The sequence below is a fragment of the Vigna umbellata genome, chromosome 9 (genome assembly GCF_029865625.1).
Source record: "Vigna umbellata cultivar VRB3 chromosome 9, Vumbellata_1.0, whole genome shotgun sequence".
Taxonomy (NCBI): domain Eukaryota; kingdom Viridiplantae; phylum Streptophyta; class Magnoliopsida; order Fabales; family Fabaceae; genus Vigna; species Vigna umbellata.
In genome coordinates this window covers 43922062-43941557 of record NC_142173.1, presented here as the reverse complement: position 1 = coordinate 43941557, position 19496 = coordinate 43922062, and the positions used below count along the sequence as shown (strand labels likewise).

General features: G+C 37.7%; 1 pseudogene; it reads right to left on the bottom strand.

The window, feature by feature from the left end:
• Nucleotides 1–12988: 12988 nt before the first annotated feature.
• On the bottom strand, nucleotides 12989–15171 carry LOC148193648 (uncharacterized; annotated as a pseudogene).
• Between the last annotated feature and the right edge of the window lie 4325 nt (nucleotides 15172–19496).

Sequence of the window (19496 nt, the reverse complement as noted above, 5' to 3'; positions counted from 1 at the left end):
AAGTATCTCTTTGATAAGAAGGAACTGAACATGAGGCAAAGGAGATGGATGAAGTTTTTGAAAGATTTTGAGTTTGATCTCCTCTACCATCCGAGGAAGGCGAATCTGTGGTTTCTGATGCGTTGAGTAGGAAGACGGTTCATGTGTCAGCATTGATGGTTAGAGAATTGGAGTACGTGGAGAGTTTCAGGAATTTGAGACAACAAGTGGAGTTAGAATAAGATTTTATCGGATGCAATAGTCTAGTGGTGTCTAGTGGGTTGTTGGACCGTATCAGAGATAAACAGTTATTAGACGTCGAGCTTCAGAGGTCAGCAGGGTTGATTGGTACAAATCAGGGTAGAGATTTCATTGTGGGGACTAATGGTATATGCGGTTCAGAGGCAGGGTCTGTGTTCCTAATGATTCTGAGCTGAGGAGATTGATCCTTGAGGAGGGTCATCAGATTCGTTTTAGCATGCATCCTAGAATAACTAAAATGTATCAAGACCTCAAGGATTCTTTCTGGTGGTCTGGAATGAAGGGAGATGTAACACGGTTTGTTGCTTATTGTTTGATCTGTCAGAAGGTTAAAGTGGAGCATTAACGACCTGGGGGTTTGTTGCAGCAGCTGGAGATTCCTAAGTGGAAATGGGATAGCATAACTATGGACTTTGTTACCCATTTACCACGAACGGTTAGAGGTCATGATGTTATCTGGGTGGTTGTGGATAGGTTGACCAAGAGTGCTCATTTCTTAGCAGTTAATTTGAGAATGTCTGTGGCTAAGCTTGCACAGTTGTATATCAAAGAGGTGGTGAGACTGTATGGGATGCCTTCCAGTATCGTATCAGATAGAGATCCACGGTTCACGTCTCGTTTTTGGTAGACGCTTTAGAGTGAGCTGGGCAGCAGACTTTAGATGAGTTCAGCTTATCATCCACAGACTGATGGCCAGTCAGAGAGAACGATCCAGTCACTTGAGGATTTCTTGAGGACGTGTGTCTTCGATCATTTGGGAGTGTGGGATGAGGTGTTGTCATTGATGGAGTTCACCTACAACAACAATTATCAGGCCAGCATTGATATGGCACCGTTTGAGGCATTGTATGGGAGAAGATGTAGAACGCCTCTTTGCTGGTTTCAGGATGGAGAATCAATGTGTTGATTGGGCCAGAGTTGATTCAACAAACAACAGATAAGGTGAAGTTGATTCAGGAAAGGATGTAGGCATCTCAGAATAGACAAAAGTCCTATGCTGATCAGAGAAGGAGACCGTTGGAGTTGCGGTTCGGGATCATGTATTCCTCAGAGTGACTCCTACTACTAGTGTAGGAAGAGCCATTTGTGCTAGGAAGTTATCTCCTAGGTTCGTTGGTCCTTATCAGATACTGAGGCGAGTAGGGCCAGTGGCGTATGAGATAGCCATGCTACCCCAACTAGCGAATCTTCATTCAGTGTTTCATGTATCACAGCTTACGAAGTATGTGCCTGATCCTTCGCACGTGTTAGAAGCTGATGATGTGCAAGTCAGAGAAGACCTGTCGGTTGAGGTGCATCCTATCAGGATTGTGGAGAGCCAGACCAAGAATCTTAGGGGAAAGACCATCAGTCTAGTCAAAGTATTCTGAGATAGTAGAATAGGTGATTCCACTTGGGAGTTAGAGGAAGTTATGAGAGAATCCTATCCTCACCTGTTCTCTGGTAAGTCTAATGTTTTAGGACGAAAATTTTTTGTTGTTGGGGAGAATGTAAGGACCTAAAAAATAGAGTATTAGAGTAGATAGGTGTATTAAAATAATGAGACAAATTATTTTACTTTAAAATAATCTTATAATATAAATAGAATTTTTATAAACACGTCTCATTTTTATAAGAACACTTCATCTCTCTAGAGCAATATTCCTCAGAGTTCTCTGACTTCTCTCTACCCTATCTCACTGCTGAGTTATCTGTTCGACGATCAGGAGGTGTTTACGCGATCCTAGCGTTGAGGGCTTCGATCTTGACCGATCAATTTCGTGTTCCCTAGTTGGTAAGCGATTTGTTCCCTTTCTCCTCTTGTTCTTGTTTCTGGGTCATGCAAGTAGTGTTGTTGCATGTGTCTCACAGTTTTCTTCTTCAATTTTCAGCTCAATTTAGGTTCTAAGAACTGTTTTCTATCACCATATGTTGAGTGTTAGGTTTCTGTTGAGTTTCCTTGTAGTGCAAGGTATGGTTGGAGTAACTCTGTGAGCTGGGCTGTTTGTCTTTAAGGTAAGGGAACCTAGGTACATTTTTAATTTATTGGATGATCTGTATATGTGTTGAATGTGGTGGTATTTTACTGATTAAGACACAAATTTGAGTTTTTAGGCTGATGTGAATTGAATGTATTGAAAGGGTTGATCTGTGAAACTGCAGTGCGATGATGAGGAACTGTTTTGGATGAGTTAACTATTGTGATTGAACATGTTGGAGGTAATTTATGTGAGTAATCTGTAATGGTAGAAATTATATAGAAAGTATAGTGAATTATGGTTGTTTTTAGTCTTTTAGAGGAAATGGAGTAGTGATTTTGAGAGTTAGGGGTTATGGACTCAATTAGACTATGTGGGCATCTTGTGGAAGTTAATTGTGACTGATTAGAGTCATAAAACTAGTCAAAAATGTGTTCAAACTGGTATATTTAATTTTGGGTCCCCAAGTTGGTAGATTTGATGTTTTAGAGTAGAATTTGGTTCATAAACACTTTAGATTGATGTTGTGAAGGTTTAGAATCACTTAAACAAGTCTAATTTGGTATATACAACAATCTAGAGGTGTCAGAAGTTGGGAAAAATGGTTAAATTTGGTAATGGCTGGTTGAGTTGCATAATTCTGCAGAATTTCGTTCTGCAGATTATGCAGACTCGCTGTGCGAATGGATTCGCATAGTGAGTCACCTTGGTGAGATGCTCTCTGTCAAGGCATTCACACAGCGAATGGGTGCCCTGTGCGAATGGACTGAGAGAGTTGCTCTCTGGTTGATGATTCGCATAACGGATCAGGTCGCTATGCGACTGGTTGGGGTCTGGGACTTTTGTCAGTTTTATTCAAACAACGAATAGGTTTCGCTCTACGAATGCTTAAGGAGCATGAGCCACTGTCTGAGGTTCTCGCATAGCGAGTCTAACTGCTATGCGATTGTGTGCATTGTGCGAGGGATTCAGTTCTAGTTCACTTTTCTTTTGATCTTAACTTGTTTTACATGAAACATTGAGTGCTTTATGAAGTCTGTTGAAGTGGTATTATGTAATATCATTGGTGATGGAAGCTACTCCAGGTTATGCAGAAGAAGCTCCAAAACTCAGAGAAGTGGCAGCGGATTGAATGAATTCAGTGGAGTTCTGGATGCACGTAAGGTGTTTGATAATATGCTAGAGGTGTTTGAGTGGTTGTGTTTGGTAGAGTTCTAGCTCAGTAGGCTTTCCAAAGGGGAAAGAAGCTAGAGGAGGTGCAAGATAACAATGCACAAGGTTGAACTTGAGAGTAAAAGCTGAAAATTGGCAGCATTTCTTTACTACAAATCAATTGATGGAAGCAGCTTCACTCTTCAAGAATGAGTGGCTTCTCGGACCAGAGGTGGCAGCGGAATTGGAAAACGTAGATGTAGTTGGAGGTGCACTTTGCTTTGGCTGTTTAAGTGTTTCAACATATGACATTTGATGATACAAACTTGTTGGAAGTGTCCTCTACACATTTGAATCCCTGCTACTCATTTTCACCACTGCAGTTTCCAAATTTTTCTTGCCACATTTCAAAATCTAGTGCAGATTTGGTGCTTTTGTGTTTCACTTTTGGCTATAGCTGGTGTGAATTGTTGATTCTGGCTGTTTTTGTGCATTGTAACCATTTGAATCAGTTTATTTTACCATTTGAAATTAGAATGCACTGTTCATTTGGTGAATTTTGAACCTATATGCAAAATCACCTTCTAAACCATCAGTTTTGCTTAAGTTTGGAAGTGGACTACTGATTTTCTAATGCAGTGTGATTCCTTGCTGTTTCAATGATTAAACACTTTCATATTGATGATGTAAACTTTCTTGAAGCTTCCACTAAGCCTTAGAATCACTGCAACTCATTTTTGCATCTCAAAGCACCATTTTCAAACCATTTTTCTGGTGCAGAATGCCTTTTTTTGTGTGTTGTTTGGCATTAGCCATATTCTACTTTTCATCTTTGGATTGGCAAAAGCTGGGTTTAAGTTTCCAAATACATTTATATGCTTATCCAAGTGTATAGCAATCATAAAAAGCAATTTAAACCCTGCAATCCAGATTTGAAAGGTCAAAAACCAGAAACCACAAAATTTGATGTTCTTTGTGGCATTTCATCAAACAGTTTCGAATTTTATCAAACAGTTTCGAAGCACACAATTTCATTACTGTTTTGAGTTTTTTCTTGCTTGTTTAATCTGTTCTAGTGCCTCTCCTAGGTTCCTTTAGTGTCCTTCCTGTCTTTCAATGCTTAAATTCACTTGAATTCAACTTGTTTGCCTTCTAATTTGTGCCCAAAATCTGTTCTGCGAAAATTAAATCCTGGTGCAGCAGTTGATTTGTTGTTGACTGGTTTGGTGTTTGTTTTGGGTGCTGTGACGAATTGGTGCAGCTGTTTTACCTCAGATTCCTTGCTCCAAGAGGGTAGCATCTTAGGAAGTGGATGAGGTGTTAAAAGGGCTTCAAGCTTGGACTCCAAGAGCACTTTAACATTGCTGGTCCAGCAACCATTTCAGCAGCAAAAACACATCACCTTTGGTCTTCAACCAATCTGAACTAGCAGCCACACTTTGCTTTATTTCATTGTACCAACATTGCATTGTAAATTTCGCTTGGTATCACGGAACCTTTGTAATTTGTTTCCATTTTGTGTTCATTTTCAATTTAAAGTGACTTGGAAAAATGCTTTTCAAGCAATTCCAAGTGCACCATCAAACATTGTAATAGCTTAGTTTCCACTTCTTAGTGTGAAAGTGTGTCAAGGGACTCAAAGTGTCACTTGCACTTTCACTTAGGACCGCATAGCATTTTCCATTTGCTTTGTTTTCCTTTACTTTGCTTGCTTGACTTTTATGTTTTAAGTCTCCGTGACACATAGGAGCGCGTTTCATATAGATAAACCTTCTTTTGGTTTCTAGGTTCATAGCTTTCTTGCATTTAAAAAGTTTTGAAAGATTTCTACCTAGACACTAAGGTAAGAAACAACCAAAGACAATCTGGCTAGGAAGGACAAGGTTCTTAAGCTTGTCCATTTGTGACTCACCTCTCCTTCCTGGGAGCTATTTGGTTCATTTTACCTCTAGAATCTTTCTAGAAATCCTTCACAAAAAAATCAAAAAAAAAGTTTTTGATGTCTTGTTATACTTCTTATCCGTCTTCTTGTTCAAATAGGTCCTCTTGGTCTTCTAGTTTTGATCAATCCATTAGTTTCAAAGAAATTAAAAGAAAACTTGATGAAGCTAGAAGAAGGACTTGTTCCTTTCATGAATTTGATCGGATTGAGGGTGAATTGTATAAACAAGCTAGGGCAAATATTCCATTCTTTGGTGCGGATATTGGTGCTTTAATATACCTAGCTTGGGAAAAGGACATTAATGACATACATCCATTTATTGCTAGAAAAAGTAAACCTGAATCCTATTTCCAGTCTAGCAATAATGATTCTTATGTCCTTAGTCTCTACACATCTAGATTTGAAAAACATGCAAGAGAGTGGTGGGATGAGAGACAATATCATGTTAGGATAGGTAGAAAATCTTCCATTCATAATTGGTCTGAATTAAAATCTTGCATGAGAAAAGAGTTTGTGCCTTCAACTATTAAGAGAAACCTACAATTGCTGAGAGCTTACATTCAAGATGGAAAAACATTTCTTGAAAGCTTAAATGACAATGGTTTCCTTATTAGAGAACTAGAATTTAAGATTAATCTTAAGGAGCTGCAAGCTAAGCAAATAGAATTAAAGTTAAAAAGAGATGTTGAGAGACAAGAAAGAGAGAGAGAAGAAGCAGAGAGAAGAAATAGAGAGAGAAAAGAAGAAGAGAGAAAGGAAGAAGAGAGACAGGAAAGAGAGAAAAAAGAAGAAGAGAGAAGGAAAGAGGAAAAGAAAAGAGAAGAAGAAAAGAAGAAAGCAGAGGAAAGTAAAGAGAAGGAGCTCTTGCTAATGCTGGCAACTCCTACTCTTACCATCACCATGGAACCTAAAAGGGAAGGGTTCTCATTCTTTACTTCTTTTCCATTTATTGTGCACTCTTCCATTATTCATTTTTCTTTTAAATCAATTGCCATCCAATATTCTGTGCAATCCTTTTCAAAATATGGCAATTCAAACCTAGAGTTAATGTTACCTTTGTGTAAACAAGTAACTCAAGATAAAAATCCAATAACTTGGGACTATGGAATTTTCCATTTTTCCAAGCCTAAATTTCTGAAAATCTTTTTCAAAAATACAAGACTTTTCTATTGTCTTCTTATCTTTGTTTACATCTTCTTCATACTCATTTTTGCTATATTTTGTAGATATATTTTTGATCCAGGAGGAAAACAAAAACCAAAGTTGTGCTTCTTTCTTTCTTCCCGATTTGAGGACAAATCGTTTTTAAAGAAGGAGGGAATGATGGCAACCCCTTTAGGGACTTCCCATCCAAAGAAGTATCAACTTTACTCTAAGACCAAGAAAGGGAAGTTGAATAAAGGACTTAATCTTTTCTTTCTAAGTCTTAGCTTGTTCTTCTTTAACTAAATATCTTTACCTTGTTTTGTAGGCCAAATAATAAAGACTTGGAAACCTATGCTGCCAAGAAGCTTTACTGCTGCTCCTCATCAATTAGCCAAGAAGAAACACATTTAAAATGTGCAAAATGTGGAACACAAGCAACCGGGTGGCTTCCTTAAGTCAACACCTTTTTCACGAGAAATATGTGGAGCACATGGATGGGAAACAACTACTGCACATTGGAAGTCTGCACGTTTATCATTTCTTGGCTGATGTAGCTTTCATAGCACACTTCCAAGCTCATCTTTGCCTATAAAAAGAGAGCTTATCACTTGTAAACTCAACTTGAATTGATATAGTGAAATGCTGTTGAATTGGTTCCAGCCACTTCTTCTTTCAAGTTCATTGACTTGTGCCTTCTTAGCACACTTATCTCTAGCTTCCTTCCCCCTTGGAAGGCTGTCTGAGCTAGAAACACTGCAAACACACCTCCAAAACCGCACCAAACAATTCATCAAACACCTTCTGATACATCCTAGAAGATGTAGAGGAGCAGAACCGAGAGATTGGAGGCGCAAGGAGACTTGAACAGCAGCTGAAACCAATGGAACAGTAGCAGTAGCAGCTGCAGATTGTGGTGCAGAATTGGAATTTCAGGAGCAGATTGGTGAAGAACTTAGGATGTGAAGCAGCGGATGAGAGGTGTTTATGGTGAATGGAGATGGAGGCTAGCTTGGAGAGGTGATTCACAACTCAGAAGGCTTCCTAGATTGGAAGGAAGTTGCAATGGAAATCAAGCTAAGAAGAGACTCTTGGAGAAGGAATTTACTATGCATTTCAGCAGAAATTCTTTACTAAAAATCCAAAAGTGATTTACAAGCTTTTCCTATGAGATTTTATAGATTAATCTCAAGGCTTTAAGCAAGCAATTTTCACGTTGTAGATCTGAACCCATGTGCTACATGTATGGCTTCTAAAACACATGAAAATTGAGTTTTATGTGAAAAAAACATTTACTAATGCAGCCCCATAGAAGGATAAGTACACCCCTTTTTGTATAGAAATGTCCTTTTTACCCTTCTCCATGTTTTGGCAGATTTGGCATATCTTCTTGTTCTCCAATTTTCCATCCAAAGATAGCAAATAGTACTTGACCTTGAGGAGAATATTCATCTTGGAGCTTTTTGGCCATTCCTCTTGTGATGGGTTCTATGGTGTTAGACCTTCTTGTATCATCCCCTCCCTCTTGAGAAGGATTTGCCCTCAAATCCAAAAGATCTTATCTTCACTATCAAATCCTGTAAAAGGTTTAAGATCAGATACATTGAAGGTAGCATGAACACCATATTCAGGAGGAAGATCAAGTTGATATGCATTGTTATTAATCCTCCTGACCACTCTAAAGGGTCCATCTCCTCTAGGATTGAGTTTAGATTTTCTTAGTTGAGGAAATCTTTCCTTTCTAAGATGAATCCAAACTAAATCTCCTTCATTGAAGATTAACTCTTTCTTACCCTTATTATGTTTCTTGGCATATTTCTCATTTTGTTGTTGAATTTGAATTTTAACCCTTTGATGTAAATCTTTGATAAATTTAGATTTAGATACCCCATCTTGATGAACAAAATCAATAGAATTTGGAAGGGGTATTAAATCCATGGGTGTCAAAGGATTAAAACCATAAACAACTTCAAAAGGAGACAATTTAGTAGTTCCATGAACTACTTTATTGTAGGCAAACTCAACATGAGGTAGGTACTCATCCCAAGATTTGTGATTTCCTTTAAGAACTACCCTTAGTAAAGTGGAAAGAGATCTATTGACTACTTCAGTTTGACCATCTGTTTGAGGATGGCAAGTAGTAGAAAAAGATAACTTAGTCCCTAATCTAGACCATAAGGTCCGCCAAAAGTGACTAAGAAATTTTGTATCTCTATCCGAAACTATTACCTTAGGTAACCCATGAAGTTTAACCACATCTCTAAAGAATAACTTTGCAATGTTGCTTGCATCATCTACTTTGTGGCAAGGTATAAAATGAGCCATTTTGCTAAATCTATCTACCACCACAAAGATAGAATCAAAACCCCTAGAAGTTTTGGGAAGACCTAACACAAAATCCATACTTATCTCTTCCCAAGGGGTGGAAGCAACATTCAAAGGAGTATACAGTCCATGAGGCATTGATTTAGATTTAGCTTCTAAACAAGTTATACACTTAAAGCAATGCCTTTGAACATCCCTTCTCATGTGAGGCCAAAAGAATTTTTCTTTCAACATGCCAAGGGTCTTTTCTACCCCAAAATGTCCCATTAATCCTCCCTCATGTGTGTCTTTAACAAGGAGTTTTCTATGTGAACCTTGAGGAATGCAAATTTTTCCTTCTTTAAAAAGATACTCCTCTTTCACATAGAATCCTCCTTGAGGTTTATTGAGACATTCCTCATAGATATGAGCAAAATCAAGATCTTGTGAATATAATTCAAGAATGTTATTAAATCCAAGAATTTGAGCTCCCAATGTGGCTAATAGATTAATTTTTCTTGACAAAGCATCAGCCACCACATTGGATTTTCCTTTCTTGTATTTAATAACATAAGTGAATTTTTCAATGAATTCCAACCACTTAGCATGCCTCTTTTGTAACTTGTGTTGACTCTTCAAATACTTAAGTGATTCATGATCATTATGAATGATAAACTCCTTGGCAACAAGATAATGTTCCCAAGTTTGAAGAGCCCTCACAAGTGCATAGAGTTCTTTGTCATAGGTGGGGTAATTACAAGAGGCACCATGAAGTTTTTCACTAAAGTATGCAATTGGGTGTCCTTCTTGTAATAATACTGCACCTATGCCAAATCCTGAAGCATCACATTCTAGCTCAAAAGTTTTGGAAAAATTTGGCAAAGCTAGAATGGGTGCTTGTGTAAGCTTCTCTTTGAGTAGCTTAAAAGCTTTTTGTTGTTTATCCCCCCAATGGAATGTAACATCTTTTTTCACCAACTCATTGAGGGGTGAAGCAAGACTAGAGAAGTTAGGAACAAATCTTCTGTAAAAGCTTGTCAACCCATGGAAGCTCCTTACTTCTCCTACATTCTTTGGAGGAGGCCAATCTTGGATGGCCTTTATCTTTTTCTGGGTCCAAATGAACCCCATTTTTGGTGACCACAAAGCCAAGAAATATGACACTATCAACACAAAAGGTACACTTGTCAAAGTTTGCAAACAATTTGTGTGTTCTAAGAATTGTTAAAACAATTCTCAAATGATTTTCATGAGTTTGCAAATTTTGACTATATACCAAGATGTCATCAAAGTAGACAACTACAAACTTCCCAATGCAATCCCTAAGGACATGATTCATAAGTCTCATGAATGTGCTTGGAGCATTTGTAAGACCAAAAGGCATAACTAGCCATTCATATAATCGAAACTTGGTCTTAAAGGCAGTTTTCCATTCATCACCTTCTTTAATTCTTATTTGGTGATAGCCACTTTTTAAATCTACCTTTGAAAATATTTGTGCTCCATGCAATTCATCCAACATATCATCAAGCCTAGGAATGAGATGTCTATACTTGATTGTGATGTTGTTGATAGCTCTACAATCACAACACATGCGCCACTTCCCATCTTTTTTTGGTACAAGTAACACTGGTACAGCACAGGGACTTAAACTCTTTTGAACTAAGCCTTTATCTAGCAACTCTTGAACTTGTGTCTCAATCTCCTTAGTTTCTTGGGGGTTTGTCCTATAGGCTGGCCTATTAGGAAGAACTGCCCCTGGAATGAAATCAATTTGATGTTCAATTCCTCTTATGGGTGGGAGCCCTTTTGGAATTTCTTGTGGAAATAGATCATCAAATTCTTTCAAAAGTTTTTTAATGGATGGAGAAGGAGTTGAAGTCTTTGAATTACTAGATGTGCATGTAAGTGTCCCTTGACAAAGAAGAAGATATGAAGGTTGCTTAACTTGAAGTGTATTGATTAAAGTCTTTTTGTTTAAAAGGACTTCATGTTGAGTGACCTTAGGTGGCACACTTGTTGCTATACCTTCCTTTCTTTTTGACTTTTTCTTTTGATCATGTTCTTGCTTTCTTAAGGACTTCATTTGTGCTTGATCCTTAGCCACTTGGGTAGGAGTCAAAGGATGAAGCACAAACTTCTTGTCCTTTTGATGGATAGTGATGGTATTGGTTAGACCATGATGGATAGTTTGATGATCAAATTGCCATGGTCTCCCCAATAACACATGACATGCTTCCATGGGAACTATATCACATAAAACTTCATCTTTGAAGTTCCCATTGGAAAATGCCAACTTCACTTGATTCTTGACTATTATATCCCCATCTTCATTTAGCCAATGAAGTTTATAAGGTTTTGGATGGGGTATAATATCAAGCTTCAACTTCTCAACCAACCTTGTGCTACAACAATTGCAACAAGATCCACTATCAACAATGAGAGAACAATGATTTTCTTGAATTTTACATCTTGTGTGAAAGATGTTCTCTCTTTGTGATATGTGTTCAAGACTTGGTTGGTTGCTAAGTATCCTTCTCACCATGAGAAGTTGCCCATCATCAGCATATATTTCCTCTTCCCTCTCTTCTTCCTCACTATCACTTGTACTAGTTGGGGTGTCACTTTCACTACTATAAATGTCCTTGCCTTTCAAAATAATGTTTCTTTTTGTAGGACATTGAGTAGCTACATGACCCCTTCCTAGACATTTGAAGCATTTGATTTCACTTGTTCTGGTGTGTGAGGGTGTTTCTTTCTTGGGTCTCTCTTCTATTTTGGCTAGAGGTTTAAATGGATCTTTTTCTTTAAAAATTTTCTTTTCAAAAGTAGGTTGAACTTGAATTCTTTTAGAAGAAGATTTTCTCAAGTTTTGTTGTTCTACCTTTATACACATTTGAACAAGATCATTCAAATCTCTATAAGGTAAAATTTCAACCCTTCTCTTATGTCAAAATTGAGCCCACTTAAAAATCTAGCTAAAGTAGTTTCTGGACCTTCTACTATGCCTGCCCTCATCATATACAACTCCATCTTTTGTCTATATTCCTCAACTGTCATAGACCTTTGTTGTAACCTTTGGAGTTTATCCATGAGTTCTCTATTGTAGTAGGAGGGAATGTGTCTCCTCCTAAGGGCAGACTTGAGATCATTCCAATAGTGGATGGGAGGAGCTTGATGTCTAAGCCTCTCTTGGACCAAGGCAGTCCACCAATACATTGCATACCCTTGAAAGCTTAGGGTAGCTAGAGAGACCTTCCTCTCTTCACTCACTTGGTGGCATTCAAATAATTGTTCCACCTTCATCTCCCAATCAAGATAAGCCTCTACATTGTCCTTCCCATGGAAGTGAGGCAACACCACATTGACTTCTTTAGGGGGTGGGTGATGGGGAAGTGCATACCTAGAGAGAATATACTAAATGACATTTAAGAGAATGGGAAAGAAATTAAAAATGGAAGAGATTAAGAAAAGGAAACTTAGGAATTGAAGATGCGCCACTTGAACAAGCTTCCAAGATAAGCATCAAGAGGAGGACCGCCACTTGCTTGAACAAGATAAGGTCTGCCCAAATTTGGGACTTTAGAGACAGAATTCTATCTCAAAGAGGATTGCAAAAGTGCAAATCAACTCAAATTCATTGAATCAAGGTAAGGTGTACAAAAAAGAGACCCCTAAGCCTTCTTATATAACCTTTGGAGTGAGCTAAGATGCAAGATCTAGGAGATGTGGGACTTTTGAGGGTGTATTTCGTCCAACAGCTGCTGCAGGTCTTCTAGGGACTTTTGAGTCCCACATTGCTCAATTCTCTCCACTCCAAAGGGTTTATAAGGCAACTAGTTCTCCTATAGTTCAAAACATGAAAACTACCTATGCTACCTTGCACTAACGCCTAGGATGCCCATTTCCTCTCCTTTTCTTTTTAAGACCAAGCCATGGAAAGTCCCACATTGCTTGTTCTTAAAGAGAAAGAAGAGTTTATAAGCGTCTCTACAACTAGAAATAACGAAAGAACAAAAGAGGCAAATACAAGCCAATGAAACCTATTCTACTCTTTTTTATGCTTGTTGTCACTTTGAAAACTCTTCATTGTTGCCCCATTTATGATCATATCATCCCCCCCAGGTTGGAGAGGATTCGACCTCGAATCTTGAAAAACCTGCAACAAATAGAGATTAGTGACTTATTTCGTGTATAAACCAAAGCAACTCCTCCTGGATCAAATGTCAACCTGCAAAAATCATTAAACATTTTGTGAATGAATTTATGTTGACCAATCAATGTATATAAACAAGTAATAGTAAAAGAAAGTCTCCTGATATTTTTATGGCATTTAGTGGTGAAAACTAGGAGACCATTTTTAGAGAAAAAATTATTTTTGTTTTGAGTTGAATGGACCCAAAGGGGTAACACTAACTCATGATGTGTTTCACAAATGTTTATGGAATAGTTGGAAAGAAGGAAAGAGGGAGGTGAAAAAGTTGCGCAAAATATTTTTGGAACAAAGAAAGAAAACTTAGTAAAAGGAGAAAAGTTGAAGGATTGAAAAACTCCCATGTCATGGTTTAGATCTATTTGGATGATGGGAATGGATGGTGCCTTCAGTAACACTTCCTTTTTGACTAAGACTTTGTCCTTCTCTATTTCTCTCACAAGTTCTTCTTTTTCTTTCTTTTCTCCCTCCTCTCTTTCTTTTCTTTCAGTCTCTTCTTTTACTCTCTCCTCTCTTTCTTTTCTGTCGTCATTTAAACAAGTAAGCATGACCTTCTCTTTGGCATCACTTGATGAGGAAGAAGAGCTATAGGTTGGTGAAGTTAAGGAAGACGTAGACTCATTAGTCACAATTACTTCACCCTCAATGCATGTTGCCTTTTTGGTGGGGCAGGCAGAGGCTATATGACCATGTCCTAAACATTTAAAACATTTAATGTGACTTGGTCTAGAAGAAGATTTAGGTGGGGAAGAGGAATGGTTAGAAGAAAAATGTGAAAACGATTTGTTAGTGGGCTCCTTAGAAACATCCTTGTTTTTATCCTTTGATGATGAGGATTTGTAGAAAACATCTCTTGAAGATTTGGAAAATTTGTTTTGACAAGCTTCTTTTTTCAAGAGTTTCTTCTCTACTTTCATGGCTCTATGAACCACTACATCTAAAGTCTCATCATCATGGAATTCAATTATATCTTGGATGTTGCTATTAAGTCCACTAATAAATCTAACTATTTTTGCATGATCATTTTCTTTAAGGTTAGTATGATGTAGGAGCACTTCGAGCTCGCGAGCATACTCCTCCACACTTCGTCTACCTTGAGTAAGCCATTGGAGCTTAATCAAGAGGTCCCTATGGTAGTATGGAGGTGCGAAACGTTGGTACAAAATGTCCCTGCAATGTTCCCATGTACTCGCGGGTGAGGCCATGGTTAAGTATCTCCTATTTAGCCATTGTTTGGCGTATCCCTCTAAAGCTAAACAAGCTAACTTTACACGCAAAGGTCCATTTACACTATATAAATCAAAAATTTGGTCTACTTTAGCTATCCAATCTAAAAAAATAGACGGCTCGACTTCCCCTTTGAAAGTAGGCAAGTTCAACTTTGGTAGTGTAAGGCCTTGGTCCATAGCTTTATCTTCTTGATGCTTCTTTGGCGAGGGAAGGTATACATTTATGGTTCTAGCTTCTTGCTTCTTCTTGTAGGAACCATGATCATGACCATGAGATTGCTTCCCTTTAGCCTTTGTTTCCGCGTTTAACCGTTTGCTCATAGCATCAAGTTGATGTTGCATTTGTTGGAAGGCCTTCATCACATCAAACTTGCTAGAAGGGCTTCCATGGTTGCTATCTCCATGAGATGAAGCATGGCTGGAACCTGCAGACATGTTAAAAAAAAGAAACAGCAGCAAGCTACACACAAAACAGGTTAGAAACAACCAAAAATCAAGGCAAAGCAGCAGCCACAAAATAGCTCACGGTTTCACTCAAAGAATGGAAGGAAACGACTCAAAACTCACGGCCAGTGTCTCAAAAAACAAGGAAAGGGCAGCACCCTTCTTTTAAGATAGTAAAATGTCTCACAAGTCCACTTTGAGAGCACCAACTCAAGTCCAAAGCAAATGGAAAGATGTACAATCCACTTTAATGCAAAGAAGCCAAATCAAGACAGCACACGGTAGAGGCCAAAGAAAGAATGAAAACTACAAGACAAATGATGAAAATGGAACCTAAAAAATCAAGAAACTTGGCACAAAAACAAGGAGGCAACACTCTAATGATTTTATGAAGACAAAACAGCAAGAAAATGGAGTCAAAACAGTGGCACAAAATGAACAAGACAACAAAGAAATTTACACAACCAAGAAGCAAATATACATCAACATACTAAGTATACATGAAGAGCAAGACCAAATTAATGCTGGAAATAATTTTGGCAAACCTCAAACCAATATATTCTGTATTTAAATGAGAAAAGAGGCTTGAAAAATAATGCTCAAACACACTAAACACAAGGAAGTCTCGGCCAGCAAGCATGCACACCAATTACCAAAAATTTGTTTTGTTGTTTTGGTGCACTTTGCAAGAATGTTCTCGGCCAAGCTAAGTTTAACACATTAAGTGTGTTTGATTAATATGCCAAATAGAATGGATGGATGCCTCTATGAATACAGAACATATAAGCAAGGTTCACACACTTAAATCCTATAAAGATCAAGCTCAATTCAGCATACCATCAAGGAGATGTAAAATTTACTCTTAGCTATGCAATTTCAGAAAAATACTCTAGAAAACTCCTAAAGAGGAAACACATATGACTCAATTAAAAGCTAAGTGATAACAGTTGAAAAACTGTTATTTTTATGATTAAAATTGACACTAAAAGCAACCTTTACACTTAGAAACTAGCTTGAAATCATGCTTTTCTTTATATTTTTGGAAATAAGAGAGCTGGACAGGTTTATGCTTGATTTCAGTGTTTTTGTGCAGGTTTTAAGGTGAATTTGGTGAAAGAAGTGAAGAAGGAGAGAGTTGAAATCAGAAAAGACAACAAAAAGTGAAAAAAGGAGAAGCCGAAGTCACCGCTCAGCGGCAGTTTACCGCTGAGCGGCACTCTGGAAGTCACGTGAGGTCCGCTGAGGGGCAAAATGGCCGCTGAGGGGAGAAAACAAGTCACGCACTCACCCCTGAGCGGTATTTTACCGCTGAGCGGCACTTTAATGGGCTTGGACTTGATTTTTTGTAATTTACGAATGATATATAAGCTTTAGGGTTTCCTAGGGTTAGGCATCTTTGGCAGAAACGAAGCAAACACTCTCTCTTCCACCCCTTGGGGTAGATTGGGAGATGGTGACAGCTCTCCTCTTCTCTTTCACGGGTTTTTCTATCTCTTTCATTCTTTCATTATTGTTCATCTAGGTTCACCATGAATATGGTGAACTAAACTCTGTATGTTTGTTGGGGAATCAATGTAATCTTGTGAAACTCTCATATATGGAATCTGTTTTTACATCTTTTAATTAAGACTTATGCTTTCTTTTCATCATTAGTTAGGGTTTTTCCTCTTTGCTTAATGCTTGCATTGTTTAACTCATTCGATGCATGATTATTGGTTTTGTCGATACGGGCACGTACGGGGAAGTCTAGATCCGGGGAATTTCTCCCAATTTTATATTGGTTGTCATTAAGCTCCTGCACTTATGAACTGATCATTAGGAATGCTAGGAATTGTATGAACTCGTGATTAGGGAGAAGCCTTCTCGAAAGGTACATTAGAGAGTGGCATTAACAATGATGATTTGACTGTTGAATTCCTAAAAATATATGAGAGTGGATAAGATGAAATTGACCCCCAACAACATATTCATATCTATATTTCATTGAAAGTGTTTATCTTTTGCTTTTTGCCATTGATCAAAATTCATGCATACATGTTTATTTTCTGTCTTGCATCTTAAACCCCAAATATTTCGTTTGTAAGTCTTAGTTAATCAAGAAACCACATAACTAAACTAGGCCGTGAGTCCTTTGGGAAGAACGATACTTGGTCTAACCAAGTTTATTACTTGAACGATTCGGTCATACTTGCCGATTGAAAACAAGTTTGTGACATCATAATTTGGTGTTCATAAATTTGTCCGTCAAGTTTTTGGAGCCGTTGCCGGGGACTCGTGGTTTAACTGGTTAATTTGTGTGATTATTGATTATCTTTGACTTTAATTTTGAATTTCTGTTTTTATTTTCTGTTTTTATTTTTTTGGTTATTATTTTATTTTATTTTATTTTATTTTCTGTTTTTATTTTATGTTATTTTATTTTATGTTTTTATTTTATTTTATTTTATTTTATTTTTCTGTTTTTATTTTATTTTTCTGTTTTTATTTTATTTTTCTGTTTTTATTTCCTATCTTCTTATCTTTTCAATTATATCCTTTGATTTTTTTTTTTCTTCTTTCTCTATCTTTTTGTGCTAACAATTGTTTTTAGGGTTTTGTGCCTAATGTCTGCAGAATGCAATTTGGTCAAGAATTTAACTATATGGGCACTCAATTCTACCAAAGTAATCTCAACCACTGGTGGGAACATGACTCAAGCATGGATCAAAGCCAATTTTGGCAAGCTGCCGGACAATTTGAGAACCAACCACAACAACAATGGCAGCAACAAAGCTTTAAAATCAACAAAGGGAAGCAAGAGATCTCTTCATTCAGACAAGGCATGGAAGAATCACTGGGGCATGCATGGGACAGGTATAAAAGCCTATTACGAAAGACTCCCAAGCATGGATTTAATGAAGGAGAAGTAGTCCTAATCTTCCTTGGAGGTCTTGGTTCACAAACCAAGATGATGCTTGACGCCTCAGCTGGAGGGAATATCAAATGGAAGACTCTAGAGGAAGCCACAGAAATAATTGAAAACATGACTACTAATAAGTGGAACAGTGAAAGAGGAGCTCCTATTCAACAAAAAGGAGTTCTACAGTTGCAATCCAATGATGCCTTGATAGCTCAGAACAAGTTAATAACTCAACAATTGGAGAATCTCTCAAAGATACTTGAACAATTGCCACAAGAGTTAAAGACTGTTGCACAGGTACAATCCCAGTTATGCGAATTGTGTGGAGGTGACCATATCAATGGTCAATGTGCCTTTCCAGTTGAAGCCGTAGAGGATGTAAACTACATGACCAATCAGTACCGTCAAGGGAGCTACAATCAAGGGTGGAAACCACACCCAAGTATTGGTCAGGAACAAAGTGGGCAAGCTGGACAAACTGGGCAATTTAACAAGCAACAACAACAAACCTTTCTATCAGGAAGTTTGGATGACACCCTTCAACAATTTTTGAAAAATTCTGACGCTACTCAGAAAAGCATTGAAGAATCATGTAAAAGGATGGAGATGCAGCTTCATTCCATTAATCAGAGATTGAATGATGAGGTTAATACTGAAGTTAACCCTAAGGAGGAAGGGCAAGCCATTATCACTGAAAGTGACAAGATTCTTGATGAGAAAAAAATAGGGGGCGATGAGGAAAAGATAGAGAGAAAAGAAAAAGAAGAATTGAGTGAGAGAAATAAAGATGAAGAAAAAGAGAAAGAAGTGGTTGAGAGAGAAGAGAGAAAGAAAATTTGTGTGAAAATAAAGAAGTTGAAAAGAAAAAGAAAAGGGAAGAAAAAAATAAAAGAAAAGAAAAAGAGAAAATTTAGGGAGAGAAAAAGGAAGAAAAAGAAGATGAGAGGAAAGAAGAAGAAATCATATGAAAAATCACATCCTCATCTAAAGAAGAATCATAGGAAGGAAAAGAAATTCAAGTGCTTTATGGAAATCTTCAAGAAATTAGAGATTAAAGTTCCTATGATTGAGACACTGCAACAGGTTCCTGGTTTGATCAAATTTCTAAAGAAGTTCAGTAGAAAGAAGAAGAAAAAGAAGAAGGAACATGAGCTTTATTGGGTCAAGCTAGTGACGTTAAAAGAGCGCTTGCTGGGAGGCAACCCAGTGAATTTAAAGACTGTTGATTTGGTTTTGTAATTTTTAATTTGTGAACATTATTTTTTGTAATTATTTTGTTGGAGATAGCATCTACTGAAGGATGCTAGGTGGTTAAGTATCTACTGAAGGATACTATGGATGTAACACCTACTGATGGGTGTTGGTAAGAAAATTTTGCACCTACTGATGGGTGTTGGTGGATTTTGGGTCAGGCTCGTGACGTTAAACAAGCGCTACCTGGGAGGCAACCCAGTTGATTGAATATTTCTGTTTGTTTATTTTAGTTAGGGTTTGCATAAGCATTTTAAACATTGAATTGCAGGGAATCAGTGAGGGGCATGTATGGGAGGCACGTAGGTTAAGAAAAGAAGGAGAAGAACACACCACGAAAGTGCCGCTGAGCGGTACTCTCGCAGAATGGGTTTTAGTTCCCCTTAGCGGGACCCGAGCCCATTAGGGTATTTTTAAACCCTAAGCTGCGTATTCTTTCACACTTTCCGATTTTTCTCTGCACAAACACTCCCACATACCTTTTCCAAGGTTTTCCACATCTTTTCACTCTTCCCTCTTAAGAAAATTTCTCTTCAACTCATTTTTTCACTAGTGTGCCATCAAAGTTTGGGGTTGGAAGAGAGCATTCTAGCTTGGAAGCATTCTCATTGCATCTAGTATCTCCACCCAAGTAAGTAAAATGCATTTTGTTCATTCTAGGGTTTTTGATTTTGAATATGATTGTCAAAGCATGAAGATTTATGGGTTTTGATTTCTTTGC